This window comes from Cibotium barometz, chromosome 52, assembly GCF_041138505.1.
Source record: "Cibotium barometz isolate CiBa-2024 chromosome 52, ASM4113850v1, whole genome shotgun sequence".
In the NCBI taxonomy this organism is placed as follows: domain Eukaryota; kingdom Viridiplantae; phylum Streptophyta; class Polypodiopsida; order Cyatheales; family Cibotiaceae; genus Cibotium; species Cibotium barometz.
In genome coordinates, this window is record NC_141097.1 from 31,315,898 (window position 1) to 31,340,326 (window position 24,429).

The window sequence follows — 24,429 nt, forward strand, 5'->3', positions numbered from 1 at the left end:
ATCATAAATGATTTGTATGCATAAACATATGCATAAAAGATATTTTCTTTATATTAAAAGTGTGATTTTCATCATAAATTATTTTTATGCATACATGGATGCATAAAATAAATTATTTTATATTAAAAGAGTGATTTTCATCATAAATGATTTGTATGCGTAAAAGATATTTTTTTATATTAAAAGTGTGATTTTCATCATAAATGATTTTTATGCATAATAAAAGAAATTCTTTTATATTAAAAGAATTATTTATATCATAAATGATTTTTATGCATAAATGGATGCATAAAAGAAATTCTTTTATATTAAAAGGATTATTTATATCATAAATAATTTTTATGCATAAATGGATGCATAAAAGAAATTCTTTTATATTAAAAGTTTGATTTTCATCATAAATGATTTGTATGCATAAAAGAAATTTTTTTATATTAAAAGTGTGATTTTCATCATAAATGATTTTTATGCATAAATGGATGCATAAAAGAAATTCTTTTATATTAAAAGAGTGATTTTTATTATAAATGATTTGTATGCATAAAAGATATTTTTTTATATTAAAAGTGTGATTTTCATCATAAATCATTTTTCTGCATAAATGGATGCATAAAAGAAATTCTTTTATATTAAAAGAGTGATTTTCATCATAAATGATTTGTATGCATAAACATATGCATAAAAGATATTTTTTAATATTAAAAGTGTGATTTTCATCATAAATCATTTTTATGCATAAATGGATGCATAAAAGAAATTCTTTTATATTAAAAGAGTGATTTTCATCATAAATGATTTGTATGCAAAAATATATGCATAAAAGAATTCTTTTTATATTAAAAGTGTGATTTTCATCATAAATAATTTTTATGCATAAATGGATGCATAAAAGAAATTATTTTATATTAAAAGAGTGATTTTCATCATCATAAATGATTTGTATGCATAAACATATGCATAAAAGATATTTTTTATAATAAAAGTGTGATTTTCATCATAAATGTTTTTATGCAGCATAAATGGATGCATAAAAGAAATTCTTTCATATTAAAAGAGTGATTTTCATCATAAATGATTTTTATGATGATAAAAGTGTGACTTTCATCAGAATTAGATTTTATGCATAAATAGATGCATATAGAAATTTAAAATTTAAATAAGGGTTCTCTTAATCCTCTGTTTAATTTTTGCAAAAATTAAAAAAATGAATAAGTAGATGATCTGTGAGAAGAAATGCTACCGTTTCATATTCACTAAGATGGTAATGAGAAAATTCAATTACACTATCGAAGTCAGAGATCGAGATAAATGATTATTTTATTACTCATAGGAAATTCATGTTTTAGAAATCTGTAAAATAAGCAAATATTCGACGAAGGAAATTTAGAAAAAGAGAAATTGAAATATTACCTTTCGAGAAAGATAGTTTAGGAAGAACCTTTCCAGACCCAAACTCTGATTCACACTATTGACCAAGACTTAATTCCTTCGTCAGTTTCAATCAAACGATGTGCCCAGTTCAAGAAAAATGCACTCAAATCCCCCACCATTGAATCTGAAACTAAGTTAAGAATTTGATTTTGATCTGAGGGTCAAGTTAACAAAATTCAAAGAATTCTATTTAGAATTCAGACCTGTATCTACAAGTATTGGGATACGGATTTGGAATTCAGACCTAGATCTAGAAGTATTGGGATACGTTTTTAAGATTTATTCATGGTATTCAAACAAAATCAAAACTGAAGACTTGCATAGAAACCCTGTTTTCTTAAAGGACTGTCTTACGCCAGAATGCTGGAGAGAGCATTTGGCATATATGTTTATCAAAGGGAAGTTCGGTTGTAACAGCTGGCGGCCGGGGAGTGTTCAAGGGACAGCTCACGCAGCAAAAACCTGCCTAGGTCTTGACCAGCCTGGGTATGATGAAAAATGGTGTGCTTCCGGTACGATAGGCAAGGGCCGACAAAGCGGTCCCTGAAGTGAATCAGATAATTAAATAAATGGATGGATAGATGTGATGTGAATCAGATAAATGTGAATGAATGGATGGATAGATGTGATGTGAATCTGATAAATGTGAATGAATGGATGGATAGATGTGATGTGAATCAGATAAATGTGAATGAATGGATGGATGGATGTGGATGTATGTGAAGAATGGATGTGGATGTGGATGTATGTGAAGAATGGATGTGGATGTATGTGAAGAATGGATGTGGATGTATGTGAAAGAATAGATGTGGATGTGGATGTGGATGTATGTGAAGAATGGATGTGGATGTATGTGAAGAATGGAACTGGATGTATGTGAAAGAATGGATGTGAATGTATGTGAAAGAATGGATGTAGATGTTTGTATGTGGAAGGATGGATGTGGATGTATGTGAAAGGATAGATGTGGATGTGTATGTGATAAGTATGGATGTAGATATATGTAGAACAATATATGTGGATGTGAATGTGATGGATATGAACGAGAATTGAGGCGATGAGATGTGATGTAAATTGGATAGATATGAACGATAAGGGAAGTGAATGAATGTGATGGCATGAGAATCGAGATGAGAATGAATGATATGGGATGTGAATAAATGTGATAGCATGTGAATCAGGATGTGAATGAATGATAAGGGATGTGAATGAATGTGATAGCCTGTGAATCGGGATGTGAATGAATGTGATGGTATGTGAATCAAGATGACAATGAATGGGATGGGATGTGATGAGATGTGAATCGGGATGTGAATGAATGAGATGTGAATTGGGATGTGAATGAATGAGATGTGATGTGAAGTGAATGAGATGTGAATGAATGAGATGTGATGTGAAATGGGGATGTGATAAGATGCGATGTAATTTGGATAGATGTTAATGAATGTGATGTGCTGAGATGTATGGGTAAATACGAGTGGATGAGATCTGATGAGGTTAATTGAGGAAAGAAGTGTTGAGATGGAAAATGATGTGATTGGAGGAGAATAGGAATGCATATGAAATTAATGTGTATTAAGTAATGTAGATTTATGTGGAAAGACGAGAGCTCGTTTTATAGAAATTGTATTTATGAACTGTTTTTTAAATGACTGTTTTATGTCAAGAATGCTGGGGAAGCATTTTGACCGTCTTGTGAATGAGGTCGTGGAGACCTAGCTGATAAAGTTGCAACAACTGACAGAGAGTCAATGGAGGATGTCTCGCGTAGCAAGGTCGGCGGAGGTCTTGACCAACCTCGGTTTTATATATATATATATATATATATATATATATATAGAGAGAGAGAGAGAGAGAGAGAGAGAGAGAGAGAGAGAGAGAGAGAGAGAGAGAGAGAGAGAGAGAGAGAGAGTGTGTTAAATGGTGAGCTTCTGGTATGGTGGATGAAGGACCAAGGAAGCGGCCTATGAGTGAAGCGCTATGTGACCTGCAAAGGATCCTAGAGGGTGCTAACCATACGGTGCTCGGGCTCTGGGTTGCCGAAGATACCCACAAGTACGTCAGGGAGGATATTGGAACAAGGAGTAAGAGTTGTTTTCTGAATTCGGGCATGGATCTGGTTGATTGACCTTGCTAGTCCTCAATGGATGAGTCCATGGCTCTTTTATATGGATCCATTGGTTGATCTTGCTGATCTTCAACGGAGATTCCATTTTGAAATGTGAGGATATTGCCGGTTACAATGAGCTAGGAACTATCGAGAAAAGGCCCCTGTGTGGACAGGTGGTGAGCGTTCTGGTTGCCAATGATGCCATAGGTACACCGATGAAGGAATGATTGGAAAAAAGGATTTAACTGGAGATTTTGAGGATTATGATTTGTGACATAATGGTTTAAGTGATTGTTTTGAAAGATAGCTGATTCTGTGAAAAAGGCAATTTCATATTGGGTGTGTAAGTGGTGTGACTAGCTTTAAGTTTGCATGAATATCCGGCTAGGGGTCCTGGGAACTCTTTTTCCTGGTACCCGGGACAAAACCTAACCAAATTCCGAATTGGATCCCATCACTACAGTGGTTAGGTGGTTGGCTAACCCATGGGACTTGATGGGGTTAGGCTAGACTGATGGATTCCTAAAATGAGACTAAGTTTCTTTTGGTATGATAGATGAAGTAAATCCTAGAAAAAAACTCTTCTATGGAAAAGAATCAATAGCTGTGCCTCTCAATGAGGAAAAAAGCATTGGTCTCTATGATCCAAGTGCAATCTTTCCCTTGATCTAACTATGGGACTTACAGGTTTGGTCAGATCAGCTCAGTTAGTTAAGGCTTTTGACTACATTAGAGAAAAGTTATCCTGGAGGAATCGCCTGTGCTTTCCGGGTAAGGAAAGTTTTTTTCGGGTTCCGTTTCGGAAGAACCGATGGAATAGTATCTTGTTCGGATATCCGTGGTGGGGGGCGAGGCCCCGAGTGTGGGACCCTGGCCCGCGCAAAAAGTGCTACTTCCGCTCTGCTAGCACCCCTGAATTCGTTACGCGGTGGGGACAAGGATCTCACAACATTTGATCGCAACCAATTAGCTTCTTTGTGGTTCTCTTTTAAGCATTCCTTGTTGAGATGCTCCATAGGCTTGCTTCCACTTTCTTTTGGAATATTTGCAGGGGTTTCTCTTGATTTATCATACTTTTTCTTGCCTTGCCTTCTTTCTTTTTCATTTTGGAGTTTTGATTATCACCTTTTCCTTGTAAGATTTCTCCCCAGCCTCTCAAGATGTCCAGCATCTTCCCCTATAGTCAAATCCCTCTTCAGAAATATAAAAGATCTTGTTTCTACCAGTTTTGGCCTAGAGAGAGAAAATCTTCTAGAGAGTGATAATTCAATTTTTAAATATTTTTGGATAGAAAAATATCTCATCTTATTAAAATAAGTTCCCTTGAAACAGAAGTTCAAAAAGATTTTTAGAAGGTGCATTAGAAATTAAGTATAATCTGTTCAAGAGGCATTATCCTGGGGATCAAGATTTTTTTGAAATTTTAAATTAAGGTTCCTATGGACCGATAAGATTCATCCAAATGTAGGGAGGAGTTAAATAGAAGAATAAAAGGAAAATCCCCTAAAAATGAGTAAATACTCACATAAGATGAAGAGTTGACTAAGGACAAGGTTAATAGCTAAAAAAGAGAGATATTTAGGTGAAATGATGCATTTTTGACACCTTAGTATGGGGGAATTTCCCTCATGAAGGAGGCACCTATTTTGCATGCTTGAATGAGTTTTAAACTCCCAAATAATGAGATATTTTTATCTCTCCTCTCGCCTGTTTCAACTAGATCCAAAAAGTGGACTAAACTGACCCAAAAAATAGTCAAAAATTGACAAAACTGATCTGGAAACTTCTAGAATCAGTTGGCTTGGTTAGAAGCTCATTTTTTCCTATAAATAGAAGCCTTCCCCTTTGTTGAAAATCAATAGTGTTTTGCACTGCTACCCTGCCTCTCCCAAGTGCCAAAAACTGTGAATTTTACTCATAATTCATTAGTTTTTGACCTTCCCTCTTCTAAAAGATTGGTGGCCACTCTTGTTTCAAACAAGAGTAGAACCCTCAAACCATCAAGCCAAAGGAAAGCTCTCAAATTATCCATGTAAGTTGGAGATTCTTCTCTTTTCTATTTCTTTTATGGTTTTTTATGATTTTTGTCTTCTCTAAATTGAATGGATGTTATGCCTCATTGAAAAAAGGCATTCCCCTCTCTTCTTTAGTAAATCCAACCATTCTTTATGCTAGATGATTGATTATTGGATAAAATCAAGTTTTTCATAATGTTCTCTTAAATAAGTAGAAAATGTTTACATTAGAATGATTTAAATACTCTTGGCAAACTTCTAATTAATTTTAGAGAGTTAAAAAATGAAAAATGGTCAGCCATACAAAGGAGGTTATGGTAAAATTTTCTATAAATTTGTGAAATAAATTTTATCTTTTATTAATAAAAAAGAGTAATCCCCATTGTTAGAGTATTCTAAAAGTGTCATTTTCATTCATGCATAGAAAGATGCATATTGATTAATTTTTATAAAAGAATGATTTTCAATAGAATTAAATTCGATGTATAGAAAGATACATATTGATAATTTATTTTTTTATAAAAGTGTTACTTTTATCATTATTGATTTTTATGCTTAAAAGTATGCATAAAAGAATATTTTTTATTATAAAAGTGTTACTTTTATCATTATTGATTTTTATGCATAAAAGTATGCATAAAAGAATATTTTTTTATTATAAAAGTGTTACTTTTATCATTATTGATTTCTATGCATAAAAGAATATTTTTTTAATTATAAAAGTATTAATTTTATCATTATTGATTTCTATGCATAAAAGAATATTTTTATTATAAAAGTGTTACTTTTATCATAAATGATTTTTATGCATAAACATATGCATAAAAGATATATTTTTTTATATCAAAAGTGTGATTTTCATCATAAATGATTTTTATGCATAAAAGATATATTTTTTATATCAAAAGTGTGATTTTCATCATAAATGATTTTTATGCATAAACATATGCATAAAAGATATTTTTTTAATATTAAAAGTGTGATTTTCATCATAAATGATTTTTTTGCATAAACATATGCATGAAAGATATTTTTTTTAAATATTAAAAGTGTGATTTTCATCATAAATGATTTTTATGCATAAAAGATATTTTTTTAAAATTAAAAGTGTGATTTTCATCATAAATGATTTTTATGCATAAAAGAAATTCTTTTATATTAAAAGAGTGATTTTCATCATAAATGATTTATATGCATAAACATATGCATAAAAGAAATTCTTTCATGATAAAAGAGTGATTTTCAACATAAACGATTTTTATGATGATAAAAGTGTGACTTTCATCATAATTGGATTTTATGCATAATTAGATGCATATAGAATCTTTATAATTAAATAAGGGATCTCCTTAATCCTCTGTTTAATTTTCATAAAAAATGAAAAAATAAATAAGTAGATAATCTATGAGAAGAAATGCTACCATTTTATATTCACTAAGATGGTAATGAGAAACTTCAATTAAACTATCGAAGTCGGAGATCGAGAGAAATGATTATTTTATTCCTCATGAGAAATTCATGTTTTAGAAATTTGTAACCAAATATTTGTCGAACGAAATTTAGAAAAAGAGAAATTGAAATAGTACCTTTCGAGAAAGATAGTTTAGGAAGAACCTTTCTAGACCCAAACTATGATTCAGACTATTGACCAAGACCTAATTCCTTCGTCAATTTCAATCAATGACGATGTGCCCAGTTCAGGAAAAATGTACTCAAATTCCCCACCAAATCTGAAACTAAGCTAAGACTTTTGATTTTGATCTGAGGATCAAGTTAACAGAATTCGAGGAATTCTGTTTGGAATTCAAACCTAGATCTAGAAGTATTGAGATATGGATTTAAGATTATTCATGGTTTTCAAACAAAATCAAAACTAAAAACTTGCATAGAAACCCTGTTTTCTTAAAGGACTATCTTACGCCAGAATGTTGGAGGGAGCATTTGGCATATATGATTATCGAAGGGAAGTTCGGTTGCAACAGCTGGCGGGGAGTGTTCGAGGGACAGCTCACGCGGTAAAAACCTGCCCAGGTCTTGACCAGCGTGGGTATGGTGAAAAATGGTGTGGTTCCGGTAGGATGGACAAGGGCCGATGAAGCGCTCCCTGAGTGAAGTACTAGGATACCTAAGGAGGATCCTGGAGGGTTCTGACCAGGCGATGCACGGGCTCGCGGTGCTTAGGACACCCATACGTATGTCGAGGAAGATATATATATGTATGTTGATGAAATGATTATTGTAATCTGTTTTTACTGGATCTCGTTGTTGACCAGCTGGTCCCAACGGAGAGTCCAAAATGGTATTGTTTTTGTGAAACAAGGGATTGAATGGAAATTTTGAGTTATGAAATTTGTGATCATATCTGTTTTGTCAATGGATTATTATTTTTATTAAAGTTTTAAAGAGGAGTGTGTGCGTATCTGTTTTCTAAAGCTAAAGTTAAGAAAGGCATTTCAATTATGGGTGGGTAAGTACTTGTTTGGTTCTACCGATTCCAGTAGTAGGGTGGTGGCTAACCCATGGGCCGGATGGGGTTAGGTTGGAATCAGTGGAGTTTTAATAATCAAACTGAAAAATCCTAGGATTATGCTAGGATTCGAGTAGCTAATTAATAACCTGATAAATTTCTCAATTGAGTGAATCAACCATTGTGCCTAATCTTGATTAGGAAAAAAGCATTGAAATTACTCAAATGATCAAATTATATTAGTGATAGTTACTTTCTATCTGGTTTATTCAAGTGAAGGATAGTTCAGAATTGATCTCGTTGAAAAATTCTTGAAGAAAATTCAAAAAGGTGGAATTATCTCCGCCTTCCGAGCATGGGAAATTTTCTCGGTTTCGGTTTTTGGAGTAACCACCAGCCTAGTCTCGCGCCCGGACATTCGTGGGCGAGGCCTCGAGTGAGAAACTCTGCCCCGCGCATGAGGGGGCTGCTTTCGCTGCTGTCAGCTACTACCGGGAGTCCGGTGCACGGAGGGGGCAGAGGGATCTCACAGTTGGTATCAGAGCAGAAACTGCCTAAGTTTTTAATAGAAATCTGGGAAAGAAATGTTTTTCACTTGTTAATACTATGTGAATGAGCTTCAAAAATTGAAAACTTATAAATTGAATTGGAAATAGTCTTAGGATCTCGTGGATGATATTAAAATAAAAATTTAATAATATATAAATTTTTGACAAAATCATGAGACGATGAAACCGTGGCCGTCAGCTAGACCCTCTCTCTGAAGATGATGAGCTTGACCCTGATGTTTGCAAGGCTCTTCATAGGACTCGGCCCAGGACCCTTCAAAGGAGAAGGGGACAACCTAGGGGAGGCTATGGAGAAATGGGTGGAAGCCATGGAAAAATATTTTGACGTCACAGGCTACAATGAGTGGAGCAAATGGCTCTTGCCTGGCTGAAAATAGTAGAAATACCTAGGGTAGCATAGAGGAACCACTGTGACACCGACCATCTAGACAGAATTACTCAGTCCTGGAATGACCTTAAAACCTATCTAAGAAAGAGATTTTGTCCCCCTGGATTTTTGGAAATCAAAATGAACGAATTCTTAGAGCTAAAGCAGGAGAGCAAAACAATCGAGGAATATAACCAGGCCTTTGCTCTTCTACTCAAGTATTCACCACCTTTAGATGAAGAACAACTCATGGCCAGGTTCATTCGGGGATCGAACGAACCCTTGGACACACTGGTCAAAAATGCCAAGCCAATGTCCATGGCTGAAGCAGTAAGAATGGCAAAGGATTTTGCCAAAGCCTTTGTAGTAAAGGTCCCGCCAAAGCTTGCACCCTCTAACTTTAAAAGATTCCAAGCCCACGGAAGTACTTCAAACTTTCCTCCCCCGTAGAGGCAGCAAGGCCCGAATAATCAAAATCAAGATGCAGGAAGATTCCGAAGTGAAGGAAGACCCTTCCCCTAGAATATTTTCTCAGGAGCCCCACCTCTTTCAAGAAATGAGAGGGATGAGCTCAGAAGTGAAAACTGATGTTTTGGATACCAAGGTTTTGATCACCAATTGAAAGACTGTCCGACTCCTGCCATGTCAAGGGGACAAGAAAGTAAAGGACCCCGAGTTCAGAGACCAACCCCTTCATACCAATCTAATCAGGGTCCGTCTCGCCCAAGCTAGGGAAACCCCAGAACAAATCTAGCTCAGCCATCTGCCTCTGTCTAGAGTAACCTCAGAACTCCCTCCCAGAACTGGGGCAACCAAAGAGAAAGAGTTCCACCTTAGACTGCAGCAGCTAGAGTAGTCACAATTTCAGATGTAGTAGAAGAGGAAAGAGGGCAGATCTTTGCTGCAATAATGGCATTCCACATCTTGCATAGAATTTTGTTGGCCTTGCCAACGTCCTCTACCACGGGAGTTACCTCTGCCTCGCTGAGGTGCATATCCACGACCACCTCGAGCCCATCCACGACCATTACCACCACGTCCACGTGATGTGAATCTCCCCCTGCCTCTAAAACCTCTCTGCGAGTAGAAAGTCTGATTTTTGCCATTATCATCATGGCTAGTAGATGCATCCAGAAATGAATCACTGAGTTTGATTTCCTCAACCAGCAAGAGCGAAACCAACTCATCAAAGTTTGGTAAACCTGTACTCCGAACTGAGATAGATGTATCAAATGATTTATATTCCTTGCCAAGACCACGCAAGGTAATATCCACCAAATCATCATCAGGCATGGGGGCATTTATTGTGGCCAATGCATCTGCAAACTTCTTGATTTCTTGCACATAATCATGTATGCTCCTTTTATTCCTTTTCACATTATGTATCTGCTGTTGCAAACTGAGACTTGCGAGCACTCGTGTCTGTATCAAACATCTTTACCAAAGTATCCCATGCATCTTTGGGATTCTCAGCATCCTGTATGTGTATGAGCATAGCATCAGAAATACATACAGATAGATAATGCAGCACTTTGAATGCTCTTTCTGACCATTGCTTATGAGCAATAACCTGCTGCTGCTATGTAGGTTGTCGAGGTAGCTCAGGCTCTGGCTCAGCACCTGTAATGAGATTCTAAAATCCTTTTCCTTTCAAGAAACTTTTTATCCTGTACTTCCATGCCTGGAAGTTCTTCCTATCTAGCTTTTCACCAACAATCTGTACTGGATTATCCGACATGTTTGCTTAATGTGCACTTTTTGCACTCGTCCAAATCTATAACCGAGCCTTCCTTAGCTCAACCACACTCCAATGAGTGTTCCAGATACTCCAAAGTAATCACAAATCTTCAAATTTGATGTAGAAAATCAACCTGTATGCATCCAAGATGAATTGGCCACGCAGTCTGAGATACCCTGCTTTGATGCGCTTTCCACGGCTCCAAATCACAATGTAGTGGTGCAATCAAGTATGGGCAACTTTCATTGACACCTAAACAACCTCAATGTTGAATATCAACACCATCTGACATGTGTACATATCAATTTTTGAAAACCCCTTTCTCTGTTTTGGGAAAAACCAAAAAAACCAGTAGTAAAATGGCTCTAATTTCTTCAATATTTGTCCAAATTGAGCAACCAGGCATTCAATAGCTTAGCAATGATGTCCAATAACTCCATGTAAGAGGAATTTGTCCAATTGTTTAAGACCAAAGATTAATTGCTCAATTAAAATGACCCTATTTCTCTGCAACCAGTGGACAGCCTATTTAATCAGCTCATTCCCAGCTCAATTAAGCATAATTGATCAAAAAAACCTTGTAGCTCTCTTCTCTCCAATGTGTATACCAACCAATTGCTAAAGCAATTGTGAATATTATCAAGTAACCAAGTAGAAATTGATCTCCTCGTAGCAAAAAAGTCAAAATTCTGCCCTGTTTCTCTGTAGGAGCTGCGCTGCCTGCTCTACAGGGATTTGGGGATGATTATAATGTTAATTGATGAGGTATTTGAGTCCCCAACACACTTGGGTATGTGTGCAACCAGTCAATGCTTGGATTTTTGCCAAAAACACGCTCCAAATGCATCAAATCTTCACCTCCTTTTCTCTGTTTTGTGAGAGCTCAAAAACCAGTAAATTCCACTCATTCAATTGCATTCAAATTGCTCCAAAATCACAGTAGGGCTTGCATAGGAGTTGCCAATACATCTCTCCTTGTCAGATACATGTTTGTTTTGCCAGATTTACATGTATTTCCACCATACATCAGTGTTCCCAAGCTTTAATGGAAAGCTTCCAAAAACCAAAAATTTGCTTTGCTTTCAGTTGCTCTAATTTGCTTTGCTTTTGCCTGAATCACCTGCAATCCGCTCAAGGATGTTTAGAAGACCTTACCCGGTAGGCCAAGCTCTCAGATATGATAAAAGTTGGTGTGCTCTAAGCATCACAGCTCCAATGGCAAGCTTCACAGCTTCTCTTCATAGCTTCTTCTCCCTCTTCTCTCACTCACTCATAAACCCTAACAAACAGCACAAGGCTCTGATACCATGTTGAAAGAACGATAGAGGAGGAGGAGACACACACACAGGAGCAAACCCTAATGTATATTGCAAACCCTAACCATAGAGGGAAGCCATCTCCACTCTCACACAAAGCATAATGCCATAATCCAAAATACACACAACACTATGAGTTGTGTCCACACACATCTAACCCTAGCTAATGTCCACACACTATGACCAGCTGGACATGCGGTCATTTATGTCTCACACATGTTCCTACCTAGCATGCCAGCACATAGCATAGCTGGCTCACTGACATCGAGCTTGAATCTCAACAACATTTCCTTCCATGACCTTCATGGGAACAAAGTTCAAGGAACTGGAGTTTGTAGATCCCCAGACCTTCAGTTAGTAAAAGCTTCTAGGTTGCTGAAAGGACTTAGAAAGAAGCAACAAATTTATGTTCTGAAAATGAACCGAGTAGACTCAAAGCTTAAGGCTAAAGAACCAAAATGGTGAAGTGAATTTGATGATCTATTCCCACAGCAGAACTAACTGAAATGCCTCCAATTCGGGAAGTAGATCATGTGATTGAATTGACCCCTGGACCGAAAACAGCCATCAGTAATCGTTATGGGCATTATGAATTCACTGTCTTGCCATTCGGATTAACTAATGCCCCAGCTACATTCAATCACCTACTAATGTAGGACATCCTCAGAGAATACTTGGATGATTTTGTTCTAGTTTTCTTTGATGACATTCTGATTTACTAAAAGAATGCAACTGACCATGAGACTCATGTTCGAAAAGTCCTTGAGATTCTAAGGAAGCACCAACTCTTTACAAAAAAGAGTAAATGTAATTTCTCTGCCGACCATGTTGAACACTTGGGCTTTCTAGTATCAAAAGATGGAATTTCTCCAGATTTCGCAAAAGTCCAAGCTGTCATAGATTGGCCTGAACCAAAGACAGTGAAAGAAGTCAGAGGATTCTTAGGATTGACTGGTTGGTATAGAATTTTTATACCAAAGTATGCTCTTATAGCTTCCCCCTGACTAATCTTCTCAAGAAGAATATCCCGTTTCAATGGTCTACCAGGTGCCAGAGTGCTTTTGATAAGCTGAAGACCTTGCCTTAGTAACCAGTCCCATTCTGAAGCTGCCAAATTTCTCTCTACCCTTTGAGGTATTAACGGATGCAAGTGATTTTGCCCTGGGAGGTGCACTCATGCAGGAAGGTCATGCAGTGGCCTATGAATCTCGAAAGCTCTGCATGCATGAGAGGAATTATGTTGTCCACGACCTGGAATTACTTTTAGTAGTCTATGCCTTAAAGTTGTAGAGACATTACCTATTGGATAAAAGATTCACTTTGATGACAGATCATTAGAGCTTAAAGTGGATCTTTACTCAGAAGGACCTCAACATGCGCCAAAGAAGGTGGATGCAGACCCTGCAGGAATTTGATTTTGAAATCAAGTACCGCCCAGGCAAAGAAAATGTGGTAATAGATGCCCTCAACAAAAAAGCCTCCTTGCTTGCCATTACTGTAGTATCAAATCCTTTGATTATTGAAGCAAGAGAGAAGATCATGCAGGATAGATTCTTTGGCCCTATTGCTACCCTACTTATGCAGGAAAGCAAAACTCCTCAGGAGTTGAACAAAGTTCAAGCGTACAGTCTCGATGATGGCATTATGTATTATAATCGTAGGATATGCATTCCCAATGATGAGGAAACCAAGGACCAAATTTTGAATGAAGCCCATGACAGCCTTATAGTAGGACATGCAGGTTTCATCAAAACCTACATGTCTGTAAAGAAAAGCTTCTTTTGGCCTGGTCTGAAAAATGATGTACTGAATCATGTACGTCAATGTTTGACATGCCAGAAAGTCAAAGCTGAAAGAGTAAAAATGCCTGGGAAGTTACATCCATTGGACATCCCCCAGATGAAGTGGGAATGTATCAGTATGGACTTTATTACTGGATTACCTTTAGTGCAATCAGGTTACAACTCCATTTTTGTGTACTCTCCAAAAATTGTTTCATGTGTGGTTAGTTTAAAAGAGTAGTAAACTAATCAAGTTTTGAAACTACATCACTAGATCACATATTGTAAACTGCAAGAAGGAATGAAACCCTACTTTCATTCTCCCCTGCTTCCTTGTCTCTCCTCCCCCCACCACCATAAATCCCCTTCATTCCCTAACTTATAATCTCAATGCCTCCTTCCAAAAATCCCCATCGCTTACACGCACGTGATACCATAAGATATGGCTTGTGAATCTTTCGGATCTCACACACACACATAGTAGCACACAAGCACTACCTCAAAAGGGCAAAGAGGATAGGGTAGAGAGCTAGTGCATAAGGATTAAGAGAATAATATCAATTCACCACTCAAGGGAATGCCCTTTTCTCATTTGAGAAATTCACTTATATATAAGGAGCAAGAGAATACTCTCAATTAACACTCACGGGAACGTCCCTTTCTCTTTTGAGAAATTCACTTATATGTAAGGAGCAAGAGAATACTCTCAATTAACACTCAAGTGAATGTCCCTATCTCATTTGACATTCAAGGGAGTTAGAAGTTTGGTCATCCACACCTAGCAAAGTATGTCTCTCACTTATCATCTAACCCTATCTAGGCTAGTTTAAGTACATATTGGGTGGATGAGGGCTCTTTCACTTGGCTCAGTCATCCGTTAAGTACATCATTAAAATAAAAATTATGTAAGAAATATAATGACTGCAACAAGTTACTGATTCTCGCTCAGGCAGATAACACATAAGTTGTTGAGAGATTGAATAGCATGTGCAAGTTGGATATGGTGGCCCAAAGATTAATTCAAGATTAAAACATAGGATGAATAAAACTAGTAGAAAGGGTTGTGCACGCAAGAGAGACAACAATGTTGGGATAAATAAGTTGATTGAATTACTTCAGTGGTAAGTTCCCTTTTATAGATCCCATACAACTCAATACCACCTAAGTGGTTTATCACAAAACTAGGTGTTAGTGAAGTTTCACCCACAAGCTAAGTGATTTGGTCCCTTTCACATGTACATGATGGTCCATTTGGTCCCATCCTTCTAGGGATGTGCTTGGTGCATGTTTCAAAACCCCCCTTCAAACATATTATCTTAATAGATTTTTTGGGCCTTGCAAGAGAGGCCAAGACCAAAATTGAGATAGAACGAGTTCCAAAGCTCAGAGGGAAAGCTTGATTACCTAAAAAACAAGGTAGGATTAGTTATAAGTAATCACTAATTAGGATTATAAGAGCTTGTTGGGAAAAACACAAGTCTGATAAAGAGCTTAGTTCTCCTAGTTGAGATAACCTTTGGCCAAGCGCTCTTAGGGAAAGCAAGGGCACATAGGGGTGCATCCACCGCTAATAGAAATTAGACACTGATGCACTATAGAAGCAACATGAGCTGTACGACTATGTGTGAGCAAAAAATCAATTTGTTTTGGGGGAAACGAGGATAGCGCAATGCATATGAACAAATCGGCTTAATTGTTGTGTGAGACTGGGATGCCCATAGCTAGGGAAAGTCCTCACAAAATTTGGTAGGCAATGGTTGAGCCACTTGGGACCATTTAATCCCCCCCAACGTAGGGTGAGAGGTTGGCAACTTTTTGGAAGACAATGAAAACTAAAATAGTTGAAAATGAGATAACCACACAAAAAAACAACCTAGTATAATAACAAGGCTCTAGATGCCATGTTGAAATATTGAATAACATGTGTAAGTGGGCTATGGTGGCTCAAAGATTAATTCAAGGTTAAAACACATGAAGAGTAAAAATAGTAGAAAGGGTTGTGCATATAAGATAGACAATAATGTTGGAAAAAATAAGTTGATTGAATTACTTCATAGGCAAGTGCCCTTTTATAGATCCCATACAACTCAATACCACCTAGTGGTTTCACTAAAACAAGTGGTTTAGAACAAAACTAGGTGCTAGAGAAGCTTCACCCACACACACACAAGCTCAGTGATTTGGTCCCTTTCACATGTACGTGGTCCATTTGTTTTAATCCTTCTAGGGATGTGTTTGGTGCATATTTCAACATATTTGATGGGTGGACAAGGATCTCTTAGGTAGTTCTATGTATCATGTGTGTACATTCTTTAGTGACTCTGCACTTCTTGTGTATGTTCTTAGCTCTCGTAGATGGCCCATCCCTACTTGTGACCAATACACACTTCCATAATTAGGGTGTAAGCTTATCGTAGATGCAGGTGTTATTGATGCATGTTAGTGATCCATGTTAACCTTGAGTTAACAAAAAGGGAAGAGTATTTAAGGAATGAGGCCTAGACTCATTAGGCTATGACAAAAATTGAGCCCGGTTGTTCAGGTAATCATTCAAAAGATGAGGTTTAATATTACCTATGGTTTATGGTGTCACAAAAGCTGAATCCAAAAACAGTTGGGTCTTCCTTGAAAACTATGGTCTGCCTTCTTTAGAAACTTTTACTATCGTTTCTATGTCAGATTTGGTACAAACTTATATGGCTCTGGTTGTGTTGGCCCTAGAAGTCCCTCTAAGGCTCTTTCACAAGTTCTTGGGCCTTATTAAGTCTCACAATTTCTTCTCAAGGACTTGAATATTTGGTCAAAGTTTTAAAAAGCTCTAAGGATTTATTCCAATTAGACCTTCTAGCCACAGATCTAAGGACTTCTTGTAATTAGGCCTTCTAGCCAAAACTTTTCAAAAAGTTTGAGGATTGCTTCCAATCAGGCCTTCCAACCATAGATTTTCAGAAAGCTGTGACAATTTCTTCCAATTAGGCCTTCTAGCCACCATACCTTTTTGGGCCATGTCTAGAATTTCATCTCTAGGTGCTTCTTCTGAGAAAGAAGAAGTCCTTCTATCCCCATCAACACTCTCAATGATCCTCGGGGGCTTCACTGTATGTAAACTCTCTACATCACATGTGTTCAAGGCCTAATTTAAAAACCCCTTATTTATAAATTTTCATGAATAAAACACACCCTTTTTCTATTCAATCTGTAAATATACCCTTTAAATGGTACCCTTATGTATGTAAAAAATGTGTAAAAAAGGAATTAAAAAACCCCCTTCTGTTGAACCCACCTACTACGCTTACATATTTATGAGTGACCCCCCTGAGCAATGATCACACTTCCCTCTTTCTTACCTTTATAAATTTATTTTGTTGGTGGATAGTTTAGACTTCTTATGGTGTCTCCCTTTTTTCACTTCGTTTTTCCCTTATGTGAAAGATCCCTGTCCCCACCGCGCAAACGAATTCAGGGGTGCTAGCAGCGGAAGTAGCACTTCTTGCGTAGGGCAGGGTCCCTCACTCAGGGCCTCGCCCATGGATATCTGGACCAGAGACTAATCCATCAGTTCTTCCAAAACCAAACCCGAAAAAACTTCCCTTGCCTAGAAAGCATTGGCAATTCCTCCAGGATATTTTTACTCTAACGTAGTCAAAAGCCTTAACTAAGTGAACTGATCTGACCGAAACTGTAAGTCCCATAGTGAGATCAAGGAAAAGATTGCACTTGGATCATAGAGACCAATGCTTTTTCCTCATTGAGAGGAACATCCGTTGATTCTTTTCTATAGAATAGTTTTTATCCGGGATTTACTTCATCTATTGTACCATAACAGAATTGAGTCTCAATTTAAGGATCCATCAGGCCAGCCTAACCCCATCCAGTCCCATGGGTTAGCCAACGACCCAACCATTATAGTGATGGGATCCATTGAAGAATTTGGTTAGGTTTTGTCCTGGGTGCCAGGGAAAAGAGTTCCTAGGCCCCATAGCCGGATATTCATGCAAACTTAAAAATAGTCACACCACTTACACACCTAATATGAAATTGCCTTTTTCACAGATTCAGTTGTCTTTAAAATAATCATTTAATGAAATCATAGTGTCACTGATCAAAATCCTTCAAAATATCCGGTTGAATCCTTATTTCCAATCATCGCGGTGTACCTATGGAGGCATCACTGGCACAACCAAAACGCTCACTACCTATCCACTCTCAGGGGCCTTTTTGATGGTTTCTAGCTCAAAGTACTCGAAAATATTTTCACGTATCGAAATGGAATCTCCATTGAAGATCAGCAAGATCAACCAAGAGATCCATATAAAAGAACCATGGACTCATCCGTTGAGGACTAGCAAGGTCAATCAACCAGATCCATGCCCGAATTCAAAAAAAAACTTACTCGTTGTTCCAATATCTTCCACGACGCACGTGTGGGTATCTTGGGTGACCCAGAGCTCGAGCACCATATGGTCAGCACTCTCTAGGATCCTTCGCAGGTGACCTAGCACTTCAGTCATAGGCCGCTTCCTTGGTCCCTCATCCACCGTACCGGAAGCTCACCATTTTCATAATCAAACCAAGGCTAGTCAAGACCTCGGCCGACCTTGCTACGCGAGACGTCTTCCATTGACTCTTTGTCAGCTGTTGCAACTTTATCAGATTAGGTCTCCATGACCTCATTCACAAGATGGTCAAAATGCTTCCCCAGCATTATTGACATAAAATAGTCATTTTAAAAACAGGTCATAAATAGAGTTTCTATAGCAAACTCTTATCTTTCCACATTGTTTTACATCAATCCTCATTTATTTCATCTGTATTCCCATTCTCATCACATCATAATCATTCACATCACATATCACATCTATCCCAATTTACATCACATCTCATTCATTCACATCTCGATTCACATGACATGACATCTCATTTATTCACATCCTGATTCACATGACATCACATCTCATTCATTCACATCCTGATTCACATGACATCACATCTCCTTCATTCACATCCCGATTCACATCACATCACATCAATTCACATTCATTTACATCACATCCATTTATATCCATCACATCACATTCATTCATATCCATCACATTCATTTACATCCATCACATCACATTCATTCATATCCATTTACATCCATCACATCACATTTATTCATATCCATCACATTCGTTCATTCATATCCACCACATACATTCTCATAACCATCCCATCACATGCATTCTATCCACATTATATCACATCACTTCTATCCACATCATATCTCATTCATACACATCCATCTAATCGTTCACCTATACGACTACCCACATCTATTCATACATTCATATCTATCACTTTCACATCCACATATATTCATGTCACATCATATCTCTTTTCATCACTTCACATCCACATATATTCATGTCACATCACATCTCTTTTCATCACATCACATTCTTTCGCATACACATCTACTTTCACATACATCCACTCACATCCCATATCATTCATTTACATCCTGATTCACATGACATCACATCTCATTTATTCATCACATTTATCTGATTCACTTCACATCTATTCACCTCACATCTCATCACCTCTATTCACATCACATCCATCTATCCATTCATTCACATCCATCTGATTTTTACATCACATCTATTCACCTCACATCTCATCACCTCTATTCATATCACATCCATCCATCCATTCATTCACATCCATCTGATTCACATCACATCTATTCACCTCACATCTCATCACCTCTATGCACATCACATCTAGCCATCCATTCATTCACATCTATCTGATTCACATCACATCTATTCACCTCACATCTCATCACCTCTATTCACATCCATCCATCTATCCATTCATTCACATTTATCTGATTCATATCACATCTATTCACCTCACATCTCATCACATCCATCCATCCATTCATTTACATCTATCTGATTCATAACACATGTATTCACCTCACCTCTATTCACCTCACATCCATCCATTCATTCACATCTACCTGATTCACCTCACCTCTATTCACCTCACATCCATCCATCCATTCATTCACATCTACCTGATACACATCACATCTATTCATAGAATTTAAGAGAATTCTAATTTTGATATAAAGATTCTTTATGCATCTATTTATACATAAAAATCAACTTCAGTGGAAATAAGAGTTTTATAAAAATCCTTTTATTATGCATCCAATTATGAATAAATTCAAATTTAAGAAAAATAACACTTTTGAAAAAAATAAGTCATTTATGCATCTTTCTATGCATAAAATTAATTTTAGTGAAAATAACACTTTTGAAATAAAAATAAATTCTCTATGCATAAAATCAATTTTAATGAAAATAACACTTTTGAAATAAAAATAAATCCTCTATGCATCTTTCTATGCATAAAAGCAATTTTAATGAAAATAACACTTTTGAAATAAAAATAAATCCTTTATGCATCTTTCTATGCATAAAATCAATTTTAATGAAAATAACACTTTTGAAATAAAAATAAATCCTTTATGCATCTTTTTATGCATAAAAATCAAATTTGATGAGAATAACACTTTTATAATAAGAAAAATTTTATTATTCATCTTTCTATGCATAGAAATTAAACTCAAGAAAAATAACACTTTTATAATAAAAATTTCCATTATGCACCTTTCTATGCATAGAAATTAAATTTAATGAAAACAACACTTTTAAATAAAAATTTCCATTGTGCACCTTTCTATGCATAGAAATTAAATTTAATGAAAACAACACTTTTATAATAAAAATTTCCATTATGCGCCTTTCTATGTATAGAAATTAAATTCAATAAAAATAACACTTTTATAATAAAAATTTCCATTATGCACTTTTTTATGCATAGAAATTAAACTTAATGAAAACAACACTTTTATAATAAAAATTTTCATTATGCACTTTTCTATGCATAGAAATTAAATTCAATGAAAATAACACTTTTATAATAAAAATTTCCATTATGCACCTTTCTATGCATAGAAATTAAATTCAATGAAAACAACACTTTTATAATTAAAAATATTTCCATTATGCATCTTTCTATGCATAGAAATTAAATTCAATAATTAATATCAGTGATATCCGTGCATAATATGTACATGGAGTAAACTAGAATATTTCTTTTAGAATGTACAAATGGTGGGAATTACTCTTTTGGAGTAACATAAAAATAAACTTTCTTTTCCACAAAATTCAATAAAATTTTATCCTAACCTTCTTTGTATGACTGACCATTTTTCATTTTTAACATTCTATTTTCAATTTAAATTAACCCCAATTAGATGTAAAGGACTCTAATCTACACAATTTTCAATTTCCAAGAGAGTTAACAATAAGAAAAGTTGAATTAATCTTTTTGTTAAACATTTTAGGATAAAGAAAGGCTCAATTGTAAAGAATAGAAGGGGAGTGGCCTTTTCATCAAGGCATAGCATTAGAGTTTACTTCAATCACTATAAAACAAGAAAATCAAGAAAAACCATAGATTTAAATTTAAAAAGTAAGAAAATTTAGCTTACATGGAGTTGCAAGCTTTCCTTTGGCTTGAGGGATTGAGGGTTCTACTCTTGTTTGAAGCAAGAGTGGCCACCAATTACTTTGGAGAGGATTAAGCCAAAAACAATTGAATTATCAAGAAAATTCAATGTAAATAGCTCTGGGTAGGAGTAGAGTAACAGTGCATAAACACCATTAAGCTTTTACAAAAGGGGGAGGCTTCTATTTATATGAAAAAGTGAGCCTCTAACCAAGAAAATTGATTCTAGAATTTTCCAGATCAGTTTGGTTAATTTTTGACCATTTTTAGGCCAGTTTAGCTTACTTTTTGGATCTAGTTGAAACAGGAGAGAGGAGCGATGAAAATATCTCATTATTTTTTAGTTTAAAACTCCTCCATACATGTGAAATAGGCACCTCCTTCATGAGGGGAGATCCCCACACTGAGGTGTCAAAAATGCATCATTTCCTCTAAATATCTCTTAATTTTTAACTAATAAACCTTGTACTCAGTCAACTCTTCATCTTATGTGAGCATTTACTCATTTTTGGGAGGGTTTTTTTTTATTATTCAATTTATCTCCTCCCTACATTTGGATTAATCTTGTTGTCTATATAGGAACTTTAATTGGACCATAATCCAAAAATTTTTGAAAATTTCGACCCTTAGGCGTTCAGGTTCTTTTAACCTATTTTCAATTAATTCCAATTGCACATTGGAAAGTTCTTTTTAAATTTTTGTTTTAAGGGAAACCGTTTTAGACACTAGGAGGATTTTTATATAAAAAATATCTCAATTTTGAATTACCTTCCTCTAGACATTTTCTCTCTCCAGGCCAAAACAGGGTAAAACAGGATCTTTCTTTTATTTTAGAGAGGGGAATAATTATAAGATCGGAAGGGGAGATTCTTATACATGCACACCTCAAAAGCTGGAGGAAGGAATCTTACATTATGGAACGCTTCATATAGAAGAGTGTGATAATTTTTTGCTCTCTTTATCTTCTAAGTTATGAATAACCTTGGTCTTGGCCTAGGCTTATGTGAGGAGGACCAATGCATGAACCATTAAACTGAAGAGATTTTTTGTTTCAAAGCACTCAACATGTTCAATTGAGTGGTGGGTCCCTGATCACTTCCTAGGAGATCTATTAGGGTAAGCTATGACATAGCTTATACCCCATCCTACCAACATTAAGATGCTTGTCCAATGAAAAGAAAAGTTTTCCTAAAGCTCTTTTCCTGCGAAGAAAGATCCTCAGTTGGATTTTGTTTGCCGGTGCCTCCTGAAGAGCTCATGGTAAGGGTATAGTAGCCAACACAAAGGGGGAAGAGTAGATGAAGCTCTTACCCTCGTACCACTTCCTGTGCTTCTCTTACTTGCCGCTTAGCCCTTAGCATGAACCATGCTCTGATACCATGAAAAGATGCAGGGGAGAAGAAAGCTTAAGCTCTTTCAAGCACACACACACACTCACACAAACCCTAGAAGAGAACACACAAGGTAGCAAGACTCCTCTACTGTCGTGGCCAATGGATGTAAGGATTCATCCTAGTCCACTAAGAGCACCATAAAATTGCTTTAGAAATTAAGTCTCCTATAATCCTTTTAGCTTTGTAAGATCTCTTACAAAGTCTTATGAGCTCTTAATACATCTTCTTATGAGCTCCTAAATCTAACGAGCTTTAATGTATATTATGAACTCTCAAGTCTAATGATCTCATAGGAAATCTTATCATCTCTTTAGGTCTATTATGAGTTCCTACAAGCTCTTATTGAAGTAGATCTCATAAGAACTTTTATAGGATTTAGCAACTTGTGAATAAGAGTCTTAGAGAAGCAAATGGGTGGATGAGAGCTTGGGGGTTAAGGGAACTTGGAGTGATTGGTTCCCGTAGAGACTGACTGAAGAGGGAGGGCCTATTGGTCTAGTATTTTGTATTATTAGCTATTGCTATCTATGGGGAATTTGGAACTCTAGGAATTTGCTAGTATTTAATAAAGGGTCTAGTTAGGGTGTGGATGTGTCAGAGATGATGGTTAAATGTGTGTATTATTGTTGGTTTGTATATTATATAAATAAGTTGAATGATTACCTATTTGAATGATTACCTATTTGTTGCTGAGTTAGTCTAGGTCTTACAGGTTGGGATATGTTGATGGAGGTCCTAGGCGATGGGATATTGGCACATACTAGTGTACCCTAACATCTTGTGATATGTGGCAGGTATACACAGGGAAAGATTTGAAGATTAGATACCCTAAATTTGGGCCCAAAACTCGAAGATGGTACCAAATTTAAAGGAGAAGCAGGCAATGTATATGTTGTCGACTTTAATTGAAAATCATTTGGGTAGGAGACCGGTGGTGAAAGTTTGGACTAAGAGAGATTACTTTGAAGAGCAGACCCCTAAGGGATGTACCTTCGACACTCTTCTTGTAACATGTATGCAGTTGGGTTATCACATATCTTGGGAGATAACCCATATCTTGGGAGAAGTCTTCTTTTGTGTGGGTGAAATCAAATATGTGATTTACTTAATAAAGATTAGGAGGAGTGAAAAAAGACCTTTTGTAAATTGCACTAGGTTGCTTGTTTTGGACCGCCTCTACAAAACAGTTTTCGCTTTGGTTTTCGATAGAGAAAGATGTTGTCGGCGAAACGGCGGAAGACACACGAGGCAAAATTGCACAAGATTCTGGCAAACACGTAGGACGCTCTGGTGCACTTGGGCACAGGCTTCTGTCAGACACGCAGGAGGCTCTGATGTGCAACGGAAAGCTTCTGTCGGACACACTGGAGATTTAAGGAGAGGTGGAAAAGCAGGAGAAGGATAAGCTGGAGATGAAGGCACGGATGGAGAAACTCGAGGCAGAGGAGATGAAGGCACAGATGGAGACGCTGGAGGCACAGGTAGAGAGGCTCAAGGTAGACAAGGTTTTGAAATTGAAGCTCAAGCATCGAGAGAACTTGTATGAGCGGCTCGAGGAAGCTAGAGCTTGTATTGATGACTTGAGGATTTCTCAATCTGGAGCAGGTATCCAACAACCTCATATTGGTTAATTTGCCGCGTTGGTTCACCCTCCACTTTGATCCAGGCCAAG